This window comes from Haliotis rubra, unplaced genomic scaffold, assembly GCF_003918875.1.
Source record: "Haliotis rubra isolate DU_JTF1 unplaced genomic scaffold, ASM391887v1 Scf1, whole genome shotgun sequence".
Lineage (NCBI taxonomy): Eukaryota > Metazoa > Mollusca > Gastropoda > Lepetellida > Haliotidae > Haliotis > Haliotis rubra.
Window position 1 is genome coordinate 7053680 of NW_025764891.1, and position 12977 is coordinate 7066656.

The 12977-nt window shown below is 37.6% G+C and overlaps 1 protein-coding gene across 5 annotated transcripts in view; it reads right to left on the minus strand.

Moving 5' to 3' along the window:
• The window catches only part of LOC124276604 (protocadherin-11 X-linked-like), a 116892-nt gene that overhangs the window by 49236 nt on the left and 54679 nt on the right, over positions 1-12977 (minus strand). The window lies entirely within an intron of this gene.

Sequence of the window (12977 nt, forward strand, 5' to 3'; positions counted from 1 at the left end):
TTTATGCATGAGATTAAAAAACAAGCCATTTAAAAGTGCTCAAAAACGTTTAAAGCACAGAAATTACCTTGAATCCTGGACAGTAAAGATCGATCAAGTTGTTTTTACGAGGTTTGTTCTTCATTTTACCATAATTGATGGGGAACGTTGAGCAAGAGAGCAATACATACATGGCATCTTGTTGGGGAAGTGTATTGTTACACAGCCATAGTGGAGGAGCATACATCATGTCGTGTATGTCACTGGAAATTTCGCGAATTATTTGATATTATGACTCCACTACTGACTTGACTACTGTTAGACATTAAGACTGACTGACTGAGTTTGTTTTACGCCGCTTTTAGCAATATTCCAGCAACATCACGGCGGGGGACACCAGAAATGGGCTTCACACAGACATTAAGACAGCTCCTTTGTGTAGTGCAAGACACCTGGGTCATCCAAGAATGGCTGCTTTTGATTTCAGCAACTGAGTTTGGTTTAATGCTGCTTTGAACAGTATTACATTTATGTTATGGGGGGTGGTGGTGGGGGTAGCCTTGTGGTTAAAGTGTTTGCTCATCACGCTGAAGACCCGGGTTCAATTCCCCACATGGATACAATGTGTGAAGCCCATTTCTGGTGTGATATTGCTAGAATTTTGTTAAAAGCTGTGTACAAGTTTTAACTTACTCACTCATTTATCTTATGGCGTGTCACCTGAAGGTAGGTGAAAACTGGAAAGGTCTAAGCTTTACCATTTTGGTGAGACCCATAAGCCTAGGTTGGTGCTGACAACTAGAAATATAATCAGGTCAAGGATGAGACAAGAACCCACAATCACATATAAATGAAACATAAGTAGATTCTGGAATGGAATAATCTCTCATTTGTTTAAAAACAAATAATCAATTGAATTGTGAAAAACTGATTTAATGTTGAAATGAGACATAATAATATGGAGTGCAGCCATTAGGCTTTCACATTTATATTTGTGAGATATTTTGCAATATTTTAATCTTATGTGAATTTAGACAACCTTTTTGTTGTAAATTTTAAAAATTGTATTAGTATTATCAATGCTTGGTGCTTTCATAAAACTAATGGAATAATAAAATTCAATTTACATTAGCTTATTTGTAAGTGTGAGGAAGTGAATATTCAACTTTTCGATATATACCATTACATGTTACAAATGGCTCAATATCAACAACCATCCTTACATCAGTCTTAAAGACAATGCTTGGGTTTTATGGAGTCCTAAAAGTAAACAAGTTCTCAGACAAGCAATTCACTACATTAACCATCAGTTTACATGAAAAGCCATTCATGTGTGTGTCTGTAGAGGTAACACTTTTCCTGTCACAGGTAAATCCATGATTAATGACATCCCAGTAACAATGGGCAGAACGCAGGTCAAATCTCATCAATAATGCATATTGAATGCAATCTTTTTAGACCCTTCTAAATTAAAAGGACAGTGGAAACAAACTGAGATATTGATCTTCCTTGCCGTTTGAGTTTATTTACAAAACAAAAACAGTGAGAGATAAAGGTCTTGATGGAAAGGTGTTTGTCCAGAAGGTATTGTTCACCAATATCAAGTTACATTTTAAGTGAAAGAAATATTACCTTGTTTACAACAAAATACTAATAGCTGTATTCAAGTTACCCTACCAATAGCCTAAGAACCCAAACATATCATTACAACTGTCAAATCTCTCCCTTTCCAAACTTTACACAGATTTAGATGGTAACAGGTCAGGAAATAGCTGATAATCTGCCAGATGGACAACCACATGACCAGTCAGTGAAGTCCAATTGGATGACCTTAATTACGGTATACGGGTGACCTGTCTTTGCAATCATCTCAGTTGTTAATCTTGTCCAAATAATACACCACCACCCTGTGGTAACTTGCCAATACCAAGACCTTGTGCTCAAATTTGTATAAACAATCGAGCAGGGTGTCTGAATTTTGTTCTGGATATAACTGCTGCTGCTGAATTTAATTCATTCATTTGACCACAGCCACCAATAGTGACCTGCATGCCCTTTGACCCTCTAATCATGTGAGCAGACGTCACTGGCTTCTGATTTGACAGCCATTGTTGTGGTTCTCTCCTGCACCATTGAATCCTGTCCCCCCATACCCACCATGACAAATGGACAGTTGTCATCCCAGGACTACCAGAAAAAAGATCACCAAACACATCAGTACAAAAGGTGCAGAGACCAATGGAAAATTACAAAGATAAAGCCATGATGGATGTTCCAATGATGAGATGGAACTCTCTGCATGATTAAAGATAGTTGAGCAGGACAGTGATGAACTAATCACTGGACAATGCCAAGGCTCTCTTCAACAGAAGGGTCACCACACTCTTTTGCAAATCTATCCCCCTTCAGCTCAATCATTAAACCATTACGAATGCTGCCTGTTGGCTAGACATGACATGCTATTTAAGTCTCAAGAGTCACATAAGTTAAATTATGCAATATGGCTGTCTACTTCCGAGAGGTCATTTTATTGGGATTTATAGCTAGGGTCCTTCTACATCCAAATTCTCAATGGGAAAAATGGGATCAATAAAAAGTTTTTATTCTTGTTTTACCACATACTGAATTTTCTTTTGAATTAATAAAATCTGATCCCATACTGCGAGATTTTAGAAAGATGTTTTCAATTAAATTGAAACAATATCTTCACATATTTTAATTCTATTTTAGGAATACTCAGAGTAGGTCCATTTGAGCAAGAAATGCTCGATAAAACTTCAGTAATTTACACCTGATAAGAAGCCACACAAGCTATCTAGCACCTATCCATTGTTCCACTAGCATTCAGTTTTCAAGCACTGTGAATATCAGTTATAAATATATAATAAGCCTTAATCAGCAAGACCAGTGCTAGTATTTCTTATCAATTAAACATACACTCTGCCATTAAAGTTGCAGACACAAAGCCAATCCCAGGCTTCATCCGTTTCCATGGAAATAGAAAGGATATAGGCTGTGGAAAGATGTAGGCAACGTGTCTTGCAAGATGCATCATTCTTTTCAAAACCATCTTTTCAAAAAGTCATGTTTTAATATTGACTTCAGGCTAAAGGACAACATTGCCTTCACATAATATTTTCTTTCAAATTCACTTGAATAGATTTTATAGATTGAACATGACGTCAATTTTGTTCAAGCTAATTATATCGATGATTCCGTTACAAAAGGAATGAAAGCAGCAATATTCAAACTTTAGTTAACCCTTTTAATGGCAGTAGCCTTGTTGGAATTGAAGGTGACTAGTTAATGATAACATCAACACAACCATGTTAATTATATGCTACAGAATAACAGCATTTTCAAAAAACATCATCCACAGCTTAGGAGTTTTTGCATCAATGTGATGTGAAACGCTTTTGGAAATGTCAAATGTCAAATGACTGTAAAAACTGTCAATTTCCATGTAAAAAATCCCTTTCACACAGCCAGTAATATTACAGAAATCAAATATTCATACATGAATTTATGACTTTGTGGAGCTTTGCTGATTTTATCACTGATGGGTGCAATGATAAGTGCCTTAATGGTATGGATGCCTCTTATCACCTTGCTGCTTCCTTGGCAACCTTATCTAGAAACAATTACTGAAAATGCCAAAAGACATAGAATATGCTGGAACTTACAGCATGGCTACGCCAACTTTCTAAAGTTTATTCCTTAAATGATTGGATATTGATAAAACATGAACATATAATGTGGAATAAGTGTCTATGGTGTGTGTGCATGGCATGGAGGGTGTGTGTGAATGGCATGGAGGGTTGGCATGCATGGCATGGAGGGTGTGGGTGCATGGGATGGAAGGTGTGGGTGCATGGCATGGAGGGTGTGCATGCATGACATGGAGGGTGTGCATGCATGTCATGGCGGGTGTGCGTGCATGGCATGGAGGGTGTGCGTGCATGGCATGGAGGGTGTGCATATAAAGTCATGGAGGGAGGGCCTGCATGGCATGGAGGGTGCGCATGCATGGCATGGAGGGTGCGCATACAAAGTCATGGAGGGAGGGCCTGCATGGCATGGAGGGTGTGCATGCATGGCATAGAGGGTGTGTGTGCATGGCATAGAGGGTGTGTGTGCATGGCATGGAGGGTGTGCGTACAAAGTCATGGAGGGAGGGCCTGCACGGCACATGTGCGTGAATGGTATAATAAGAGGCTAAGGTTAATGTTGAAGATGTATGCTGAATAAGAAAATGTAATACTATAATACTGCTCAACATTAAAATTGGTTTGTTCCAAGATTAGCAAAACTTCACATTTTAACGTTTTTTCGTGTTCTTACAAAATCTGGTCACATTAAGTATAAAAAGAATTTAGATCAATATCCACTAGAAATAATTTGGAACATGTGGCAAAAAGAAAACAGAATGAATCATGATTATTTACAACTAAATTTGACGTTTTGTTAACATGTGATTCTTGATTTTCAGTAAATCAGTTGCTAATGGATTGTTAAACTTTGTCCCAAACATTATTGGCTACTGCAAGGTATTGATCACTAATTTTAACAAATGCTTTATATACACATAACAAATCACTTGACACAAGGATGAAAACAGTTACTGCAAGAGTTTCGGACAAGTTGGCTGTTGGTGTTTAACAAGAACATCACAAATCACTTAAATTGTCATAACTGAATGCTCAACACCTATCAAATTGGCACTGAGCCAACATCTAAGAACCCACAGCGCGCTAAACTTCAATTTTATATCCTAGTTGTACTCAGTCAAGTAGCAACCTAGATACCATGAAAATAATCCCTATCACTTTACGATATTTGCAATCAATGGTGATGAAAGTTTAATGAAGAAGGATATCTCGCCTGAATTTACGACGGTATTGATATCATATGGAGCAGAACACAAGCACACACCATATTATCAGTGAAAATTTTACCACATTATCAGTTTAATGCATTAATGTTTAAAAAATGTTAAAGAAATCAACCATGGTCTCAACTTTATATTGTTGAATAATTAATGTTTTATAAAACCTATGACAAAGATAACTATTCAGTATAAAACAGAGGTAATAAAGTTTCGAATCTGTTCGAGGGTATCTTTAAAGTGTTATCTGAAACTCCGTTCTTTATCAGTGGTCAGGGAGATAGGACCAGGATGTATTTTTAAATTCGAAAAAATGCCACCTCTCACTTGAAATGAACATTTAAAAATCAATATTGTGAGTGTTAGTGTATGTTGTGTTATACTACCATATTATCACTGTACAGAAACACATTGATGTCAATAATTATTCTACTTGCAAAATGTATAACAGTTATGACCACATGCCAGTTGACCTATTTAATAGGATTTTACTATATATGCCTCATATTTTACCTCTATCAATACTGCAACGAGCTTTGCTTACTAGCATAACAGGGGTGGTGGGGTAGCCTAGTGGTTAAAGCGTTGGCTCGTCACGCCGAAGACCCGGGTTCGATTCCCCACATGGGCACAATGTGTGAAGCCCATTTCTGGTGGCCCCCGCTGTGATATTGCTGGAATATTGCTAAAAGCGGCGTAAAACTAAACTCAGTCAGTCAGTCAGTCAGTCAGTCAGTACTAGCACAACAGTCTTGTCTTTGCAGTTAAAAATATGTCATGAGTGAGTGAGTGGTTTGTTTTGTGCAAATTTGATCTACTTTATTCATTGGACCTTAAGTAAAAAATCTTTATTGGGTAAACAAGTTGCAGATTGTGCTTGCAACATTAGGACACAATGAGTAGGTCTGATAGATTTGAGTGAGCGAGTGAGTGAGGTTTTATGCTGCTTTCAGGATTATCAGAGCAGGGACTTCACATATTGTACCCATGTGGGAAATCAACATGGGTCTTCAGCATGAGTGAACACTTTAACCATGAGGCTATACCATAACCCCCAATACGTTTGACCATTATTCAGTTATATCAGTGTGTCAGTGTAATTTGGAATTATACAACATACATGATAGCACTGGTCTCTTCTTAACATGGGTCTCCTCAATAACTAAATACCAATGTGGCCAGTCAGAGACTGTCCACGAAGGAGTAACTTACTTTTTTTTCACAAAACGCCTGCTGTTACAATACATTCCCATAATTTTCACCACTGTTTTGCATTTTGGGTCCAATGAAATCAGGCAGTCATGACTAATTATTCAATGGTGTTGACATTTTATAGTTATACCACAATAGTGTATGTTATATTGCATTATTAACAATCTAGGAATCAGATATTATGTCACCAACCTCTTCATGCTTCACCGATACAGGTTGTGGGATTCTAAGGATTCTTTGAATTCAGTCTCAACTTTGTCAAACACATTGTCTGCATTGATGAAATCATGTTGACATAGGATTGATCTGGTTTTGTATTCATTTCCATATTGCATGATCAAAACATATCAGTTTCAATGCGCCTAAGTAGAGAATCAAATAATCTACATCTGAGGGTGAACGGGATGACTACCAGAATAGCCTTCACCACCAATCATCAAGGAGGATTCTGTTGAAGAAGTGTACCAAACAGAATTCTAGATGGACTTTTCAACAAGAATGGCCCACTAGCACAAAGCAATCTTATGACTGCGTCCACTGTGAACTTGCAGGTTACAGCATGGCTACACCACTATGAATGATTCATCACAGAGGGCAAAGGCCAGACAACTACTGGCTTTGCTTCCACGATAGATGATATTAACAAATAGTAACATTCTTTGCTTTGAAAATACAGTATATATTTGATGTGTCTGGGTCATGTGTCAGAATTACATACACATGTGCCATTTACACTGAAAAAGTTGGATCAACAAAAACACCATCATATTTAATGCATGTTTGACATTAAACAGACAGCCATTTTGCTGTCAATTGTAAAGTTTGGATGTTTTTCACACATCGTTCTCAACCCAATATTAAAGATAAAGAAATCAAGTGTCATTTACACCTGGTCAATAATCGTTTCTGGAAAACACATGTCAAAGCTTAATGGAAAAACTGCTTTCTTAGGAAGTTCAATTTCATCCAAGCTATGAAAGTAAGAGAAGTTTCAAAGGAACCATTTTGATTTGGGAAATAAAGCTTTAATCCTATAAATAAACTGCAAAATATTTACTCTGTAATCACTGAAATAACACATAAAAATAGCCCCCCTAACTGTACTGAAGTAATTGCGAGGAAATGGCAACATCTGCAGGAAGAAGCATTTCTTAATTGCAATCTTCTTGCAATAGGACCAAGTTTCTATATTGATCATAAAAACGAACTACTTTGATCAATCAAATATTCCAGCGGACAGCAAAAGGACATTTTTAGAAAAAGCTTTTTACATTCTAAATTGAATGAATATGAACATAAAAGCTGAAATACAGGAAATATCAAGCCCAACATCCTATCAAATTTGGATAGCTTTTGAAACATTTTCCTTTACCTCAATCAAAGGGGCTATCACAACTGATGAAACTTAACAAGATTTTCTGAAAACAAATCCACATAAAAGTTATGTTTTAAGTCGTCACTAGCAACAACCAACAACAGTGTTGCAGGTGGTTACGCTCAAATTCTCCATTAAGACTTCAGTTTAAAATAGTGTGGTCCATTTTAAGAACTACCGATGCTTAAGTCCATGACCAGTTGCATTGCTCTAAATAAACTTTTGCAAAGGAAAAATCTATAGGTTTGTATCAAGTCCCTAGTGTGATGCTGAATATGTAAAGACAGGAATAATTACATCTCCGCGTCTGATGGCCGATTACACATTGATTTGTTCCTCTTGTGGTCGTCTATTATTCTAACCTATCTCCCATCCAACTAATTCAATAGTGTGTGGAAACAAGGTAAGCACTGACCGTACCCTAATAAGGATATGGAACCACCTCAGCATTGTGATTTCGATCATTTTCTACTTTAAAAGCATCTTCCTTGGTCAAACAATATTCTTTACATCATACTGCACTACACCTTGAGCATAATACATTTTTCAGGTGCCTTTGAAATATAAACACAAATAATTGTAAGCTCAGAAGGAACCGGGAGGAGAAATCATTAATTTTCACATCCGTGTCTATGGTTTCTTGATGTTAAACAGAAATGATCCGCACTGTAACAATAATTGCTATGTTTTTATAGTCAAGTATGGATTTAGAGCACCATCAATCAATAGAATTACCTGAGGACATCCTAGAAATGACACACCAAACACTCCTCCTTGCTTCTGATCCTTGTCAAGGCAAACAATAGCTTTCTCGATCTCACTGAATACAACAATATCTAATATCTCACAAGTAGCTACTCAGCTGAATTCAATGTCTAGTCTGTTTGGCAGAGACCTCTTCATATTTTCCATTTATTTATTTCAAACCATGTACAGTTTATTTTTAACCTTTTAGGGATGACTTAATATGAAAACTAAAAACTAAAATAATGTAAAAAGTTATTCATACATGCTGCTGTGTCAATATGTTACATATATAATATCTAAATGGCACTCAAAGATCTTTGAAAAACTATTGTACTTTGATCAAACTTTCAACTGTCCAAAATTCAAAACTATAATTTCAGTTTTTAAAGATCTGTAATATTCATTGGATATTAAGAAACATTTATGGAAAAACTAAACGGGGAAACTAAAAGGCAAAAATCACCTTGATTCCTTTATAGCACACTTTGCAATGAATTGTAACATTATTTTCCTTATAAAACTAAGCAATATCTTTCATTAAAGACGTTTAGAGTAGACACAAAGATCTTAAACCCTTTAGACAACAATAATTTCTCTTTTATTAAACATGAAAAGCATTAAAAGATCTTAAAACCATCCAAGAAAAGGTTTCAAATCATAAAGAGAATGTTTCTTCCATGAACTTGCATTTTAAATACCTTTATGACAAAAATCAAAATTGATTTCTAAGGAAATCTGGTCTTGAATGCAGCTTTTAAACAGACTTAATGACTTGGCTATTTTCAATAGTTTGAATACATCTGTAGTTGTAACCAGTGGAGCATGATTTCTATTGTCCTCTACTCTTGTACACACTTCAGATAGTGCTTGTTCAGTAGTCACTAACATATTCTGCCCCTTTGTCAAGTTGTGCGCAACCTTTTGTCCAAGCTTCTGTCAATACAGCAAATAAATGACAATAGTATTATTCTTTTCAAATGGACCGCACACCCGTGTTGGTTGTACATATTGATTATATTGAAATACTGGCTATCAATATGAACAATATTAAATGTTTGTGTATAAATTGTGGGAGTTAGGTTTAATGTCACTTTCAACAGCACTTCAGTTACATCATGAGCTCAAAGTGATGCTGATCCTACTTGTTTACTACGTGAGGTGAGGTGAAATTGGGTTTAACGTTGTGCTGGAGAATATTTCGCTCATATGATGATGTGCATGCGTGTGTATGTGTATGTGCGGCTGCTTGTACTAGCCCAGACTTAGGCTGGTTTAATAGTGCTAGCCCACTGAGATACCATGCCGCAGTGAAGCATGAATACCCCACTCAGACACATTATACTGACTCCGAGCCGACCAGTCCTTGTTGTACCCAGTAATGCTGCGCGCCAGGCAGGGACCAACAAGTACCATATTTTAACGTCTTTTGGTAAGACGCAGCCGGGGATTGAACCCGCGACCTTCCGCTCTCTGGGTGGACGCTCTAACCACTACACCACGGAGGTGGTACTTGTTTACTAAATCAGTGGAATCATAAGCAATGGTATGGAACTGCCAAACAAACAATGTCGGATTCAAACCCATGATCATAGAAACCTGGGTTAGACAAGAGATGTAACGCTGAACACTGAATTATTGATTTCCCCATTACAACTTTTTACATGACAACATATGTACTGTGTTTTTAGTGAATATAAAACATTATTGCCAGGGAATACCTAATCTCATTTATCTGCTGAAACAGATTTCTTAGGACATAAAAGGCAAAATAGCTGTGAAAATGGCCTGAGCAGATCACTGGAAATCAATGACAACAACAGGTGTTCACCTAAAGAGTAAGCATGTCCTGCTTTATGTGGTTGAGTCAATAAACACTACAGCTTTTAAATGTGAGGTAGTTTTGTTGTACCAACAAATTGTCAACACAACTGCAGCCTTAGCAGTGATAGGAGACAACAATCAGGGATCATACGGTACTTCATGACAGCCAGGACAAGGACCAGCAGGACCAGGACCAGGACTAAGACCCAGACCCAGACCCAGAGCCAGAGCATCAGGCTCAAGACCCAGACCAGGATCAGGAGCTGGACCAGGATCTGGATGAGAACGAGGACAAGGACCAAGACCAGATCCGGGACAAGGACATGGACCAGGACCTGGATGAGGACAAGGACATGGACCAGGACCTGGATGAGGACAAGGACATGGACCAGGACCTGGATGAGGACAAGGACATGGACCAGGACCTGGATGAGGACAAGGACATGGACCAGGACCTGGATGAGGACAAGGACCAGATCCAGGACGAGGATGAGGATGAGAATGAGAATGAAGATCAGGATCTGGACCAGGACCAGTAGTTGACAGTAGGAGCATCAGTCAACACCATCAGCAAAACGTGTCATCCATCAGCATTACAGTGCATGTTTTTGACTGACCAACCATTAAAGTATTAACAATCAACAATTTAATAACGAACATTTTGGTATGTGATACTGGAAACATTCTGGTTTTGAATCTCAGCAGACAAATGTCAACGAGGTCACTAATTACACCTGAAATGAGCTTCCATTTTTAGTGACAGAAATCTTTGTTCTAACCCAAGGGCTAATTCGGATAACTATCAGTATTTAGACTGCATGGAGACAGCTAAATGATTTAATCTGTCTGCTAATAGTAACCACAGGGGATGATTGCTAACGCAAGGGCTGTACACAGACAAGACTCTACAACGATCAATTGTAATGGCATTACACTGTACACATTTTTTCAAAAATTAATATTCTTGTTCTTTGTTTAATGCCACACTTGGCAATATCAGCTATATCATAATGGCCTGAAATTATCAAGTCTTCAGCAAAAATAAACAGGGATATTGTGAACAATGCCCCATGCCTTCAAGTACAGATGACATGCGATCAACCAAGGGACAACTCCTGATAGCCAGATCCATTTAGTGATCTTGTACAAAAAGCACAGGCTGCTTTCGACGTATCTGAACCAACAGTTCAACAGTTATCTGATACACATTTTTGAACAATTTTGGGTTTGAATTTTCAGAGTGAGTGAGTGAGTATGGTTTTACTTTTCTTTTAGCAATATTCCAGCAGCATCATGGTGGGGGGATACCAGAAATGGGCTTCACACATTGTACCCAGGTGGGGAATTGAACCTGGGTCTTTGGTGTGATAAGCGAATGCTTTAACCACTAGGCTCCCCTTCCACCTTGAATTTCAGAAACTTGTGTACAGTGGCATATTTCGCCCATGCATTAAATATGCGCCAAATATTTTGATAGGGATCATACTGTTTTGTATCAGACTAAGAAAGCTCAGTAATGTGACAGTCAACTTTTTCACAGCCACCATGTAAATTCCAAGAGAACATTGTCCACAGTACCACACATGTCCAAAGAGCCCATCAGTAACCCATGCTTGTTATAAGAGGCGACTAACTGGATCGGGTGATCAGACTCACTGACTTGGTTGACACATGTCATCGTATCCCAATTGCGTAGAACGATACTCATGATGTTGATCACTGGACTGTCTGGTCCAGACTTGATTATTTATACAGACCGCCCCTTATAGCTGGAATATTGCTGAGTGCAGCATTAAACAACAACCAACCAACCAAGCCGAAGAGCCGATAAATTTGTGATTATGTAACAGATTGTACATCACATCAAATGACATTGATATTTGTTGAAACTATCAACCTCGAGTTGGTCTGGCCCTGCCTTAATTATTGACAGGTTAACTTGATATATCCAGAATGTAGCCGAGTGCTACAGAACACCAACAACCCCTTTCACAACATTTATCAGGCCATTACATCACCAGAATGTCCACATTTCACACAAACATGGCGTCATGGGAGCCATCATTTTCTCCTATTGAGGCCAACAAGGACATGTGAAGAATACCAGGCCATGTGAAGAACACCAGTACAGCTTGAATAATCTGTCTGTAACATTAAGAAAGTTAATAGTTTGTTGGTGTTGAAGACTAAGCTATTTAAGTGTAAATTATTTTGGATAAAATGTGAATTTCTTGTTAATTGGTTTCCAGGTCACACATCACCTCCGACTGTCTGGTCCCCAGTTATACTATCGCAACATACAATTATGTGAACAACCAGGAAAACTCGGTGATGTGAAACGTTCTCACGGCAACTACAAAAATATCCACTTTCATGACTGGAGGAAAATATAGTAATAAGGAAAGCAAGAAGTTTATGCGAGATAAAAAAGGGAAATGGATACCAGTTATTAAACATATTTCCATTTACTATAAAGGTATGGTCTTTACAATATAAAAGCATGTATACTACTCAAATTGCTGGAGAATGACGAGATGTGTCATGTTGCTATGACAATCAGGACATCTGTTTTATCAACCTCAATGATGTTATGGAAAAACATACATTTTCACACATGAAATTTTATTCATTTCATCATGTAGCTATTAGTCATCTAACATTCAACTGGAACAACAGAAATATCTCTACCAAAAATTGAACAGTATAGAAGGCTTACAGACAAAAGGCTATTTCATAAAGTTTGCAAGGAGTAATGGAACAACTTTTGTCAATTTGTTTAATATTCATATGGAAATAACACAGCTGGATGTTTCTACAAATTCAAGATCTGGCAGCAAATGTCATTACTATTGACATCGTAAAAGGTATTGCAATATTGTCAGTGGCATGAAAAATCATCTTAGACATTCTACCCCTCGCCACTTAAATCGGACAATTGGGTTTCTTCACTCAGAGGCC